This window comes from Hetaerina americana, unplaced genomic scaffold, assembly GCF_022747635.1.
Source record: "Hetaerina americana unplaced genomic scaffold, ioHetAmer1.1.p SCAF_71, whole genome shotgun sequence".
Lineage (NCBI taxonomy): Eukaryota > Metazoa > Arthropoda > Insecta > Odonata > Calopterygidae > Hetaerina > Hetaerina americana.
In genome coordinates, this window is record NW_027287328.1 from 235555 (window position 1) to 248894 (window position 13340).

Genomic DNA, 13340 nt, shown 5'->3' on the forward strand with positions numbered 1-13340 from the left:
TTCAAACCACATTCACCAGCGCGACGAACGGTAGGGGTTCACCGAGAGGACCCTCCTTATCTCGACCCTCTTCCTGTGTCTTATCCACGCATAAGTCCCTTTGGCCCAAAAGATAAGAGGTTACAGGGGCGACGTCTTTCTCCTCTCCTTTAAAAAAGGGAGGAAAGGGGGACGAAAAATATATGTATTTATTTTATTTTTCAAGTTCTACGACCTCCAAAAAACTATCGATCGGAAAAGCGTGGGGGGAAGACGAAACGGGAAAGATATTGACTCAAGACTTGACAACGCAAGCCTTCCTCGAAGGAGACTTGACTTAAAACTTTAATGACGACGGCTCTGATAAGTCCGGGGGTATCAGGAGTAAACGAAAGGACAAGTTCTACGAAGAGCGTCTTAGAGAAAATCCTAAACGGACGAAGAGATAAAGTTATCGGAATGTCTGATGAAGGAACCGCGTTTCGAAGGGAAAGTGGACGAGGACTTGGATTCGACGCTTGAAAGCGGAAAATGGCAGGCATTAAAGTGAATAAGTGCGAGGAAATGAGCTGCAGACTTGGTGATTGTTTATGAAGAAGCTCTCCATATTATCCTGTCCTCTGCCATTCTCGTCATTTCCTCATGGCTCCTCCACTAGCTACCGACATTCACCGTCTGCATCTACATGCTTCTCCCAGTTCATCATCCTCCGCCCTTTGTGATTCCTCCCCTCCATGTATCCTTCGATTATTGTCTTCGATAAGCTATCATGATTTAGGATGCCCAAAAATTAGTTTCCATCTTCTTTTTCAAGTGACCCACACAGACTTCACCCACTCTTAGAAGTTATTCTCCATTTTCTACTCGAAATCTGTCTGTCCATTTCATTTTCATCATTCTTCAGTGGCACCTATTTTCCATACTTCCAGGCTTATTTTCTCTGGCGCCCCTATCGTCCAAGACTCACAACCGTAGAAAATGAGACTATGGATGAACTTAAACGAATCACTACCTTATACATATGTTACTACCGCTTGGCAATAGCAGTGGCTTCTTCTTACTGGGGGCCTTGCATCTCCATTTTTATTTTCCTAACTATATCCCTTTTCCTTCTTCCATCAACGGTGATCCTGTTGTCTAAATAATAGAGCTACACTAATCTTTAAGTTTAACTTGGGTAAGTCGCTAGTTGATATTTGACCGACGTTCTTTGACGCCCTATTCCCGAATCAGAATGTTTTTTCAAAGCAAAAGATTGTATATACAATGCGATTTTAAGCAAAGAACTCCATCAAGGCATTAAGATTTCGTCTATATTTTAGTTTTACCAGTGAGTAATTTCAGCGCAAGCGTTGCACTACACTCTAAATTCCTAATTAAATGGAATAGTAAATATTCCAAAAGTTAAGAGTGGATAGTAAACAAATCGTAAGCATACAAATTAAGTCTGTTTTATCCTGAAGGAGTAATTCACCATCGAGTGGCAGGCATTTCATGCACGTTTAAACAATACCCAGCAAGCCGTCGTAACTGCGTGTGGCGGAGGTGTGTTAGGGCACCAATCCTTTACTAAATGTATTTCATCCAATATCTCTTAGATTTCACAAAAATTAGGATGACATTTTTAATTCTAGTGTTAATAGGCACATTCAAATTGGCTTTCCATCATTAGGGAATATCAGATTTCGAAAATGGTACACATTATCCTTAGAGACCCTTGAAATCCCCTCTAGGGCACTTCACCAGCGGTCTTCATGCTGTAATGGGAATTTGAGCTTATTTTCCGAAGTGCTTAAATTTGAAAGGGCGTTGATTTAATACGAATGCGTAACGACTCCAAGATAATTGGTTTTTGATAATCAAACGATTTACCAACATCGAAAATTCGATTTATTATCAGTTGATTCGACTCAATAAACGTTAAATCCCTGAGGCGTGAATCGAACTGCATTCTAGGTATCCACCATGGACGTCCTCCATTGGAATAATTACTCATTGTTTGTTTTTAGCCCTCACATTTTTTATGAAATTCTGGACCCGAGTGTATACTACCATTTTAGATTCACAATAGGGAGAAAAACAATTGATAGTACCATGAAATTGGCAATTGATTATCTCGCAACATACGATGATGAACAATTTAATGAAATTGTAAAAATAATTTAAGAACTACGAACGTAAGGCGGGCATGAAACAAAATGTGCCGTTTATAAACAAAATAAGATTACGCATCGCTATCATCTGCGCCGCTGCAAGGTTCACGCCGTTCAGGGCCACGTGAGCATGCCCGAAACACAATTTCAAGTCAAACGCAATACTTCTATCTCTTACGATACACCCCCGGAAGTCATGGTTTGGCGTCACGGCTGTGCGACTGATCGTCATTATGTCCACACAAAACTTATCGTCCGAGGAGGCGTTCGGTCGTTTCCCCTGGGAAGAAGTGAGGTGGAGATAGGATGGTGGAGAGGGGGTGAAGGGGGAAGCAGTGGTAAGGGTGTTGGAACACCATTGAGGGTTGGGAAATTCCCCGCAGAGTCGAGAATGATCTCCCCTGACCCCACTACGCCGTGAGTCAACGGGGGATCACCTTGGAACGACGCAGTTGGGAGAGGAATCGACTCGGGATCCCTTAGGGTGAGTGGGCGGAGTGGCGAAAGTCGATTTCCGCTGTTGTTTCTCCGTCCCGTCTAAAGAGCTCTTTTCCGCTGCCATTTGCTTATATTCTTCGCTCACGCGGAGAGTTCTTTTTTCACCAGCCCTCACTCCCCCCTCCTTCTCAATCCGCCATAATATCGCTTCCATTTTACCCACCCCAGAGGCGCATACACTTGTGCGCACAGACATAGACGGTCAAGCAAGCGGCTCTCATGGGCTAGTCCCCCGAATGGTCGAGAAAACAACCGACCGATTTGCACCGGTTCAGCAACATGCACTGTGCATAATTGCGATCCCTAGCCGAAGCGAAATCTGTTGGAAATTCGACTGGAAGGTGGGAATCGAGCCGTGGGCCTAGCGAATATAAACACCATACGTGCATTTACCTGTCGCCATCTTAATTTGTTCAATTTATGTGCAATCATAAGCAATTCAAACTCAAGCATCCGATCATGATAACTTATAGAGAAACGACTAAATGGTTTAGTCAATTATTACATGATGCATATAGGCATGCATTTGTGTATGCCTACAAGTTGCTGTATATCCCACTGCATGTGTGAACTAAATTGTACTCGTAGGGCATCGGCTTGCTGGGTATCGAATAGATGTAGATGAATTCTTCTGATTCATAATGTAGAACCGCTAAAATATTTTATATATGATTCCAAAATATCCTTAATTTGGGGCCAGACAGTATTTGTTGTTCATCTCAATGCTCGTTAAAAATCTTGGAAATTACAAAGCTATCTTCAGATGGCAAATTCAAATCAGCCACCAATAAATTAAGAGCAGAGAATGCGTAGAGAAGTACAAGAATATATGACTTAGATGCCGTAGTGCATGTGCTTTTAGTTGTCACGATCAAAATGATTTGAATTATTTAGCATAAACATTTAAATAAAAACTCAGAAACTCGTAAAACAGTTGAAACTATTCACTTGAGCGGGATGTTCTAACTTTTTGAGCTTTAAGCTAGATAAAAAGTTTGCAATGAAAGGTGAACTACGTGAGCTATTATCCTCCTTCATTCAGCTCGCACTCTCAACTGAATTCCTTCATTTTCTTTCGCGAGTTCCTATTAGTTGAGCACCTTGACATGCTACGTAATTTCTACTGATCTACGGAAGGTGACTGATCATTTGCAGTCACTTGCTGAACTAAAGCATCTTCCACTTCTATTACCTGAAATTTCGTTGATTCGGTTTACAGGACAAAAGTCTCTGAATTTGAATTTAGTTCAATTACAAGTCGATGCAGGACTGGACGCAACTCCCGGAGCGAAATAAGTCTCATTGAGTGAGACGCTCAAACCGGTGAACTACGCTTTATCGAAATATTCCAAGACAGAAATTTATTCTCAAAACTAATATATACATACTGTATGTGCAATGGGAGGAGGAAAATTAAAAAAAAACCTACGTGCGACCGACGTTATAACCTGACATTATTTCGACGTCGAGGATTTTTTTATATTGGATGACGCCATTTCATAAAAAAATTTTTAATTTCAGGTTGGGCAACCATGGTCACTTATTGATTTTTGGGAAAATTTCCAAGCATATTTCGGGGCTACTGCGTCATCATTCGCAGTAGAGAAGTCAGTCCCCAATTACGACGTTCTCAAAATCCACAAATATCGTATTTCATAATTATACACATCTACCTCGATATTTCTTGATACCTAGGTAGCGAAACTCTTTCGTAATTTTATTATTGATATCAGCCAAGGACTTCCTTTACCCCTCTAACACAAGTATAAAAAACACCCAGCTTGGGAACATCGATGACGACTTCGGATCACTCGACGACCTCGGTGGCCGCGGGGCAACGGACTAGCTCTCCAGGAGTAATTGTGGAACGTATGGTCGCGAAACGCGAGAGAGCGAACGAGACTTCCATTTCTTCTCATTTACGCGTATTAGACCAAACAGGATATGATGGGACAAATGCCAGAAAATGATAATTCGAGAATGAAACAAAATACATTGGTTTAGATTGGTTTAAAAATCTAATAACAAAGTATGGATATCCCTACAAAAACTGAAATGGGGGGGCCATTGAAGAAGAAATTTCGAGGAGTCAAAGATAAATAAGAGCTATTACAAATAAGGCGAACTTTAATAATCATAAGACCTTTACCTGCGACATCCATGATATCTTTCCTTTCATGAATTCTGCAAGGCATCAGTAGGTCAAACGATAGCGACCAAATTTGCAGAGAATATTTCCACCGAATAGATTCAAGGATTCAATTGATGAACCAAATTTCAAGAAAGAAAAACTGCCATACAAAATCCTATATCCTTCCTTCATAGATATCTTCCATTACCTTTGCGCGAATAGTGCCCTAATATCTCCCATTGCTGACCACCCTTTCGGTAATCCAACAAGTAGATGAGAATTTATTGGCTATGAGTTTGATTTTCACTTAGTTGTGCTACTGCCCACATAGGCCAAGGGTATGCACGTACGCTCTTGTTACGTGACCGTTAAAACTTATTACGAGGCCATACATCCGCTTGAGTTCAATAAAACCCTACTATAAAATCAATGCACGGCGAGCAAAACGTCCTGGATCATAAAAAAAACACGAAGAAAAATAAGGAGAGTTAATGGAAACGAGAAAAGGGGAAATGCAAGGTGAGTGAATATCGACCTTCGATGGACCGCGTTGCGGGATAAGCGCTGTCCGAGATTATATGGCGCCAATATGCGAACTGGGAATCTGTTTCCTCCTAGAGCGATAACAACGACACTCGCTATGAGTTTACAAGTGCTATCTCTTGCTATAATCGAACATGAGCACCGACACTATACCACGGCACCGCAGCGATTATCTCGCCGCCTGAGCGAGACGTCACAATCCACTTTACTCACGATAACAATGATATAAACGACATTTCGATTTAGGAAAAAAAGAACATTCGAGTCATGTCATTATGAATGAGTCCAAAAAGATGACTGCACTATCGGGAAACAAGATCACAATCCAAGATTAAGTTCCCTTCAATGAGGTTACAAATATAGCGAATACGTATAATTAAACAAGAGGTGTACTATAAGTCTACCAATCCCACGATTTAAAAGCACATGCATAACGATACCCCTCAGACAGATGCAGAGAAACGGAGTTTTGCCATCGAACCTTAGCCAACTGTGAATAATGGGAGATCGGATATTCGTTTCCACGCCCCAAGAAAATCTTTCGACCTCCTCGAAAAATATTCCGCCGATTCATTTCGACACGAGCCTCTTCGCTGAAGTGCATGCCGGACTCTCCATGACTTCTGCCTCGTGTTTCCTTAGCATAGCTTGCCGAGTCAATCCCAACCCGTTGAATTATAAATGAGGCCGGAACCGCAGATTTATATCATTTTTATGAATAAATGAAGCGGTTCGACGGACGAAAAACAAAACCGTCAATAGCGAGCGAGTGTTCGACCGGGGATGGTAAACGATTCGCTCGGCAACACCTAGGCACACACACACAAACAGACACGCCCAAATGTAAATATCAGGGCATGCATGCCGCAAGGGTTGGGAGGAATGGAGAAGGGGGTCTCTGTTGTCGGAGAGGTTATGGGATGGGGTATCAGGGAAGAGAGTGAGTGAGAGGGAGGGAGGGGGGGAGGGAAGGCTGATGAGCGAGCGGTTAAGGGATACGACGAAAACGGGTGGCGGGGTGGAGGGAGATTAATCTCCGCATATGCGCAAAATGGGTGAGGAGGGCACTGCGGGAAGAGAGGGGAGGGGCATAGGGCGAGGGTGGGAGAGAAACAGGGTGTGCACGTGGGGAAAGGAGAGAGAGAGATAGAGAAGAAGTCGCAGGGGTAATGGCCAGGGAACGGGGGGGTGGGAGGGGTAAATATGCGGAGCAGAAAATGGCACGGGAAACGAGCTCAGTCCTTTCAAGAACGTAAGGGGGCGAAGCGTTCGACCAACGCCATGTCTGCTCTTCTGTGATGAATGTTAACATTGACACTAATTAGCTTGAGGGCAAAGATTTGAGTCACCTGACACAAGCATTTCAAATCGGTAAGCATTATTTCGGACTTCATTATCACGTGAACCGCGATAATCGAATCAGAGTTTGGTATTGAGGGATGAAGTTACCGTTCATGAGTAATATCATGGAAAATGAGAAATACAATTCGCAACAATGCCATGTCCGCGAACGTTTTCATCTTGGTGCTCGCATAAAAATAAAAATTAATGAATATACTATTTAATTACGTGAAAAACGAGTAAAGTCCTCGCAAGAAATTGAACAGCAAAGAGTTAGGCGATCGATATCCGTAGTAAGTTTCAAAATTACCACTATCACGCACGAGTGTAGAGATTTGAAATAGGTATCTGGCAGAAAATACGACTCGTAAAGCTTAGTTTTACATTTCATTATCGCGTAAACCACGGCTATCGAATCAGAGATTGATTGTGAGGGGTGGAATAACGTTTTGCTTAGCAAACGCGAAGAAAAATGATTGACAGCGAGACCCATAATTTGCATCACTACTGAAATATTCAGGAAAGGCTAAATTAATCACGTGTCCATATTAAAACAAAAAATATTGTCAAAGTTCTTAATGCATATGCACTACAGGGTGCGAGTTTGACTAATGCTTTCATCATACTTAAGAACACTATGATTTCGAGGAGCCTACAAAAATTTTTGTTTATTTATATGCGCTTACTATTTAAAAAATATATTTAACGAAGAAATAAAAACGACTTTAACCGCACAAGCGAAATTAATTACCCTAAAAATAATCAAAAGAGGATGAATATAGTTCTTATAAAACGTTGTCATGGACTACGTATAATTTCATGGATGGACATAATTCAATTATATATTTGAACTCATATCAATCTAACTAATGCGGAAAATTTCGCTTCAATTTTGTCACTTTGCTGATGAACCAACATTCAAAATCGGTGCCCACTTGAACATAATTTTTCCAAGTCCACCAATAGCGTGTTAATCCCATCCTCACAAATTTTCCTATGTTTGCATTGCAGAACAAAAAGTAGGTAAGGAGCAAAAATGGATAAGCATGCCGCAACACTCGTTAGCTCCGCATGCGCGGTACATTTGAATGAGATAGTCACCCAGTTCAAAATCGCCAACTGATAAAAATTAGCGACTCCACTTACTTGGGAAGACAGCTGTTAGGAAACCGACTCCTCGAATAGGAATTGGGGATCCAATTGCATTGATGCGGTAAATCCACCGGAGCTTAATACGTAAAATTCAATGAACTCTTTGTAAATACTTCATGCATTACGTGGCGTTAAAATCATTGCCTCACACTTGATTCACTACTCTGGTGCGCGGACACGAAATTTCACCGAAGTTCTGCTTACGCTTTAACGAGGGCCCCACGAATTCTCCGTGCATATTGGCAAACAAGGAAAACCGTTTGTATTAAGGAAGAGAGAGGAAAACGGAGGACCACGGTTACATCAGGGACGACGAAATAAAGTTCCACGATTGAGTAGCCGAAACACGTGCGGAGGGCACTTCGAAATCTACTCCCAGCCGGAATGAAAAGAGGACTAGTATAGTAAGGAAGACTTACACAACGCATCATCGTCTATTTCAGAACATTAGCAGGGTGACGGCCCCCCCCCCCCCTCTACCACTCGGGTCGAAGATTCCCAACGTCTCTCCCTTTCCTGAGAAGTCAATAGTGAAGAACTTTATTTGCAGTGGGTCCTTTGAGGATGGCTAATTGAATTTACTACGGGGCCCATGCACTCACCGTGCGCAGGGAGAAAATTCAGGTCAATCTCAAAGGTAACTCAATTCTCTTCGCGTTCATGTCTATAGCATGTACCTACTGCCGCAGTACTTGACCTGCCCACGGAGGTGTCGTCAATTCATAACAGTGGAATTTAACTTCTTTTGTTACTTAATTTACCGTTAAAAATATCCAAAATATGAGTCAGTACTTATTAATATATTTATATTACACGACCCAAGTTCAATAAAACATTGTCATCGTCGTGTGACATATCACTTGACAACCTTAATATACATTTATTTCTCAATGGTTTTGCGTAAGGAAAATATATTATATGTAATTTAATAATAAAAATATGTTATGTATAAATGTACAATGTTACTTATTATACGAAGTTAATTGATAAGTCAATTTTACTCGATTGTCGTAATTTACACCAAGTGAGGAAAGTATGCTGATCTTGAATGGGGAGAATGTTGCGTTAACTAGTCGAAGACGGAAAAAATCAGGCAGGTATGAGGGAATGAAGTAAGACAAAAAGTATGAGGAGTTGACTTTACTGAAACGAAAGTTGCTATTGCGTTAGTTCATGGTTAGGTGGGACTGAATGTAGCGGTGCGTGGTCCCTAAGAATCCAGAGCCCAGTGTACCAGTTTTTTAAGTCCATCGCCGGCCCCGGTGGCGGCGGGGTAACGTCCTCGTCTGCCATTCCAAGGGTCGCGGGTTCGATTCCCGCCTGGGTGAGTTTCCCTCCATCTAGGGCTTGGGTGTTTGTAAATGTGACATTGTTATCGTTGTTAATAGTTCGATGTAAAGGCCAAAATGTGCTGTTTTCGGACTTATACTGAATAAATAAATGAATAAATAAATAAATAAATAAATTCAAAACCGACCACTGACCGATGGGTACCTAAACCTATTGCTGCCGATAATTAAAAACCATCTGTAAGGCAATCACAAACAAAAGCGTACTTTCCATTATTAGGTTGATTGGCATGCGTGTAGTCTTCTCTCACACTTTGATGCCGTAGTGCATTTGCCTGTAGTTAATTGATCTCCATTTTTTTAATTATTTTACCTATTTTGCGAAAGCTTAACACTAAGAAAAACAATTTTTGATGTCTAGAACCAGGCGCCATGGATTCCTTGCCACACATCCTAGCGTTGGAGTGCAGGGTAACATGTGGATATAATTTGTAATGCATTCTCACGTAAAACCTGAACTACATAAAGTAGAACATGTATTATAAAAGAAAATAGGACGAGCATTTACTCGTAAGAACACTTTTAAATGCCGCCAAGAAGAAACTTTTTTAAGCCCAAAATGCTCTCAAGAGCACGGCGAAGGATACGACCAAGGAGATAAAAACTTATTGCGCTCGCTTACCAAGCAATGGTGATTTCAAAAATTTCGAAAGAACAGAAACAAAATAAAATAAAATTTTCCACACCACCCGTGGATTCACAGCATTAAAAATAGCTGAACTAAATATCAAGACACGCGCCCTGGTAAAAGATTTTGAAAGAGATGATTTTTGATGTGGATAAACCCCGCGTTGAATCTGACTCAGCCAAGTCAGTAAGAGCCTACGCAAATTAACACCCACGAAAAGAGGCGAGACGGTGGAGAGAGGGCGGAAAGAAGGCCAGGGGATTCTAGATGAGGCGACGAAACTCAATTTGGAGCGGCGTGGAGGGCTCCCGATCCCCGTTGCCCCGAATCAACCGAGGTTCACCAGAACCTTTCATAATTTAGGGTTCCCGACATGGCGGACTCTTGAAGGTCGCGGGTTTATCCGAGGGAGTGATTAAGCAAATAGAGTCAGCAACGCATCAACTGTTTCTCCGAGTCATAGGGCGTTTCTCGTGACTCTGGAAGACACGTCCAAAATCGACTCCTCAACTACATCTCGGCTAACCAAAGACCACACTTTAAAATTAACCATTTCACTCTTGAAATTTCGGGTGCACGCGAGTGCTGATGTTAGTAAACAGTCCTCGGAAATGAAAGCTTGGAATTCCCGTCACGTTTGGAGCGAATTCGCCTTTTCGAAATCTCTATTATAGCCTTTATTTACGTACGAATTGGGCACGCACTGAAGTAATTCTCCAGAGTTCCTCTACGCCCGAGTTGTGCTCAGGAAGAGCCAAATGACGATGAATACGATGTTTGGCGACGTAACACGACGACAAAGTATCCATTTTACCAATTCGATGCCAGGATGATGGCATTGTTGTTGCAACTCATATTGTATTTTATCAGTTTGGATTGCTCTTTAATGTTCCTAGATATTGCACACACTTCACACCTGATCGCCGCTCTCAAATACCACATTTTAATAAACCAATTTTTTCAATCTTCGTTAAGTATATCTCCCTTAATGCAGCCCAAATTGTCCTTATTCTTCCCTCCCCATCGCCTAACCAACATTACCCGCTTCGTGTGTGCAAGTGTTGCAGGCCACCCATCACGCAATAAAATATTTACTCGGGCGTATGTCTTTCCGTGCTGTTTGGCCAACTAACAAAAGAGTTCTGGCGAATGGTTGACTATTTTGTTAGTTCGTCATTACGTGTCCGTCCAAATGGAATTGTTTGTGGCGCAGAGTACGGAAGAAAATTCCGAAATTTTCCTCATTTCAAGGGTATCTTTTTCAGTTCATGGGAGGGCCTGGTGTGAGTCGATCTCCGACATTAGGTCCCCTTTACATTTTTAATAATTCTCTTCAACCATTCATTATTCTTTGCCTATCAAAAATTCGCGTCTTTGAGTTGACATCTGAATCACTGGGTCAGTATTTCACGGCGACCTTCGTGGAAAACGGACAGAGGCATCCACTTTGGGTCACTTTTTATTCTCTGGTGGACAAAACACTGGAGTGGACCGCGGGATTTTTTTTGTCAAGAGGCTTCAGGAAAGGTTCCCTGGCAAAGGGCTCCAGACGACCCTTTACCCAACCCCCTGTCGCCCCTCCTAGATCAAAAGTACATGATTAATCACTCTTGTTTTCGTCTGCGGGAGTTAGTTGCCCGTGAAAATAGCTTTCTCTAGAAGAAAGAGCTCTTAAGCGATCGGTCCGATTGCCGTTGGCAGCAAAACATATTTGCCTGAACTCGTCCCCAGCAACCTCCGCACAGAGGGGTGGAGTTTTAAAATACGCGAGGGTTTCGTTATCGCGTTTCCCCGCCAGGTAAGGCGTCAGTGCACAGGTACCGCTCATCGCTCCACCTAGTCCACGAATACGCAAATCGTCTCACTATTGTTTAGCCACCAAAATCAAACGACTATTTGGTACAATACGAGAGGGCGCATGTGCGGAATTTCTGCCATTAAAAAATGTCGACGAGTCCTGTTTTCTGATACGACATGATTTTTCCGAGCCGAAACGTGTTGTATGAACGTACAGAGACCTCAACTTACTTGATTACTCGATGATCCAGACAAGCACTCCCTATGCGGTACTAACCTCGTTCGCGTTGCGTCTTGGCTTGTCCAATCATATCCATGTTCTCCTTCAATTTTATTTCCTTTCTTTACTCCTTGCTCGGTTGATATTTTTTCCATTCTTGCGATACGCAAATACTAGAGGTGTTTTAGAGATGGCAAGTTTGTTTCATTTTTTGGATGATGTCTCTACTGATGCTGACAATCTTTTCTTCTCAGTTTTGAGGCACTTAATTCTTCATTTCCTAAAACTAATAATGTTTTGTTCATCTTTCATATACGGTACGTGAACGCAACTCTTCGTGCACCCTGGATGCCTGGTGTGGATGGACCCCCTTCCACAAACCTTACCAGAGGCTTGCAAGGTAACATGCAGATGATTAACTGATCAATCATTAATTAAAACAATTCCTACTTATGAAATTGAACGTACACATCTATTATATACGTTATTTCACATGACCATGAGTTTTATACACATAAACGCTTGGATTATCGTTTGAATATATCCAACACGACTTAGCGAACCATTTTCCAGGCCTCTATATTGATAATAAAAAAACCAAACGAATATTTCTGATAGAATCCATGATGGTAATGATGCAGTTGCGACTATTTCGTAACGTGTTCCTCGATCTCTCCACGAAACTGAGTGTTTTTATTTTGGTCGTAGCGATAGAAAGTTGCATTTCTTCGTAAAAATATAGCCTCATCCGCTATACTTTTTTCCTACACTACCTCTCTCTCTCTCTCGCAATTTCGAGGAGGATGAGAGAAAGGGCGGGAGGAGGGGGAGGACGGATGGGATCAAAAGCTTTTTCATTTACCCGCCTGGGCCAACAAGCCGTTGCGCTTAATGTCCGCGGCCGATTTCGTGTCAAGGGAACGCACGAAACGGGAGATTTTGATCGTCGGTGTCGAAATGTTGCCTCCGACGTAGTTATCCACAGGGTTTCCTCATATTCACAGAAGGGTTGGCAGTTCGGACCACGGCAACCATCGCCAACGGCCCTTAACTTCGTTAAAAGACCATCGCGGCGATAACTTTACGATGGAAACAAAAAATAATGAAAAAAAACAATAAGGAAGAAGTTTCAAGTGGCGGACAGAGAGAATGGATCCTTCTGAGTTTTGCTTCAGTTTAAGTGAACACAAATGCTACATCGAAGTAATATTTAACGGAATCAAAATATGTCATTTACCCATTTCCTGACTTTCTAAATCATGCCCTAATAAGCCCTTTCTATGCTTATTTTTCTTCAATAAAACTGCAAAATAAACGAAACGAATATCCCATAAACAGTAATACGCCAGGCTACCATATAATATTTCTTGAATTAAAATTCCTCTACTGACGGTAAATAGCAATACACACATTTATATTTTTCACCACTATAAAAACTTGAAACAGGTAAAAATGTTTTCCTCAGCATTTACAACTTGGGAAGATCAACAAAAAACACATGTGGAGTTTCGAATATGGACAAGAGAATATAGAGCCGCATTGTTCCATG

The 13340-nt window shown here is 41.8% G+C and overlaps 1 protein-coding gene across 1 annotated transcript in view; it reads right to left on the bottom strand.

Moving 5' to 3' along the window:
- LOC139697279 (growth factor receptor-bound protein 14-like) overlaps positions 1 to 13340 on the bottom strand; it is a 306000-nt gene that overhangs the window by 182480 nt on the left and 110180 nt on the right. The window lies entirely within an intron of this gene.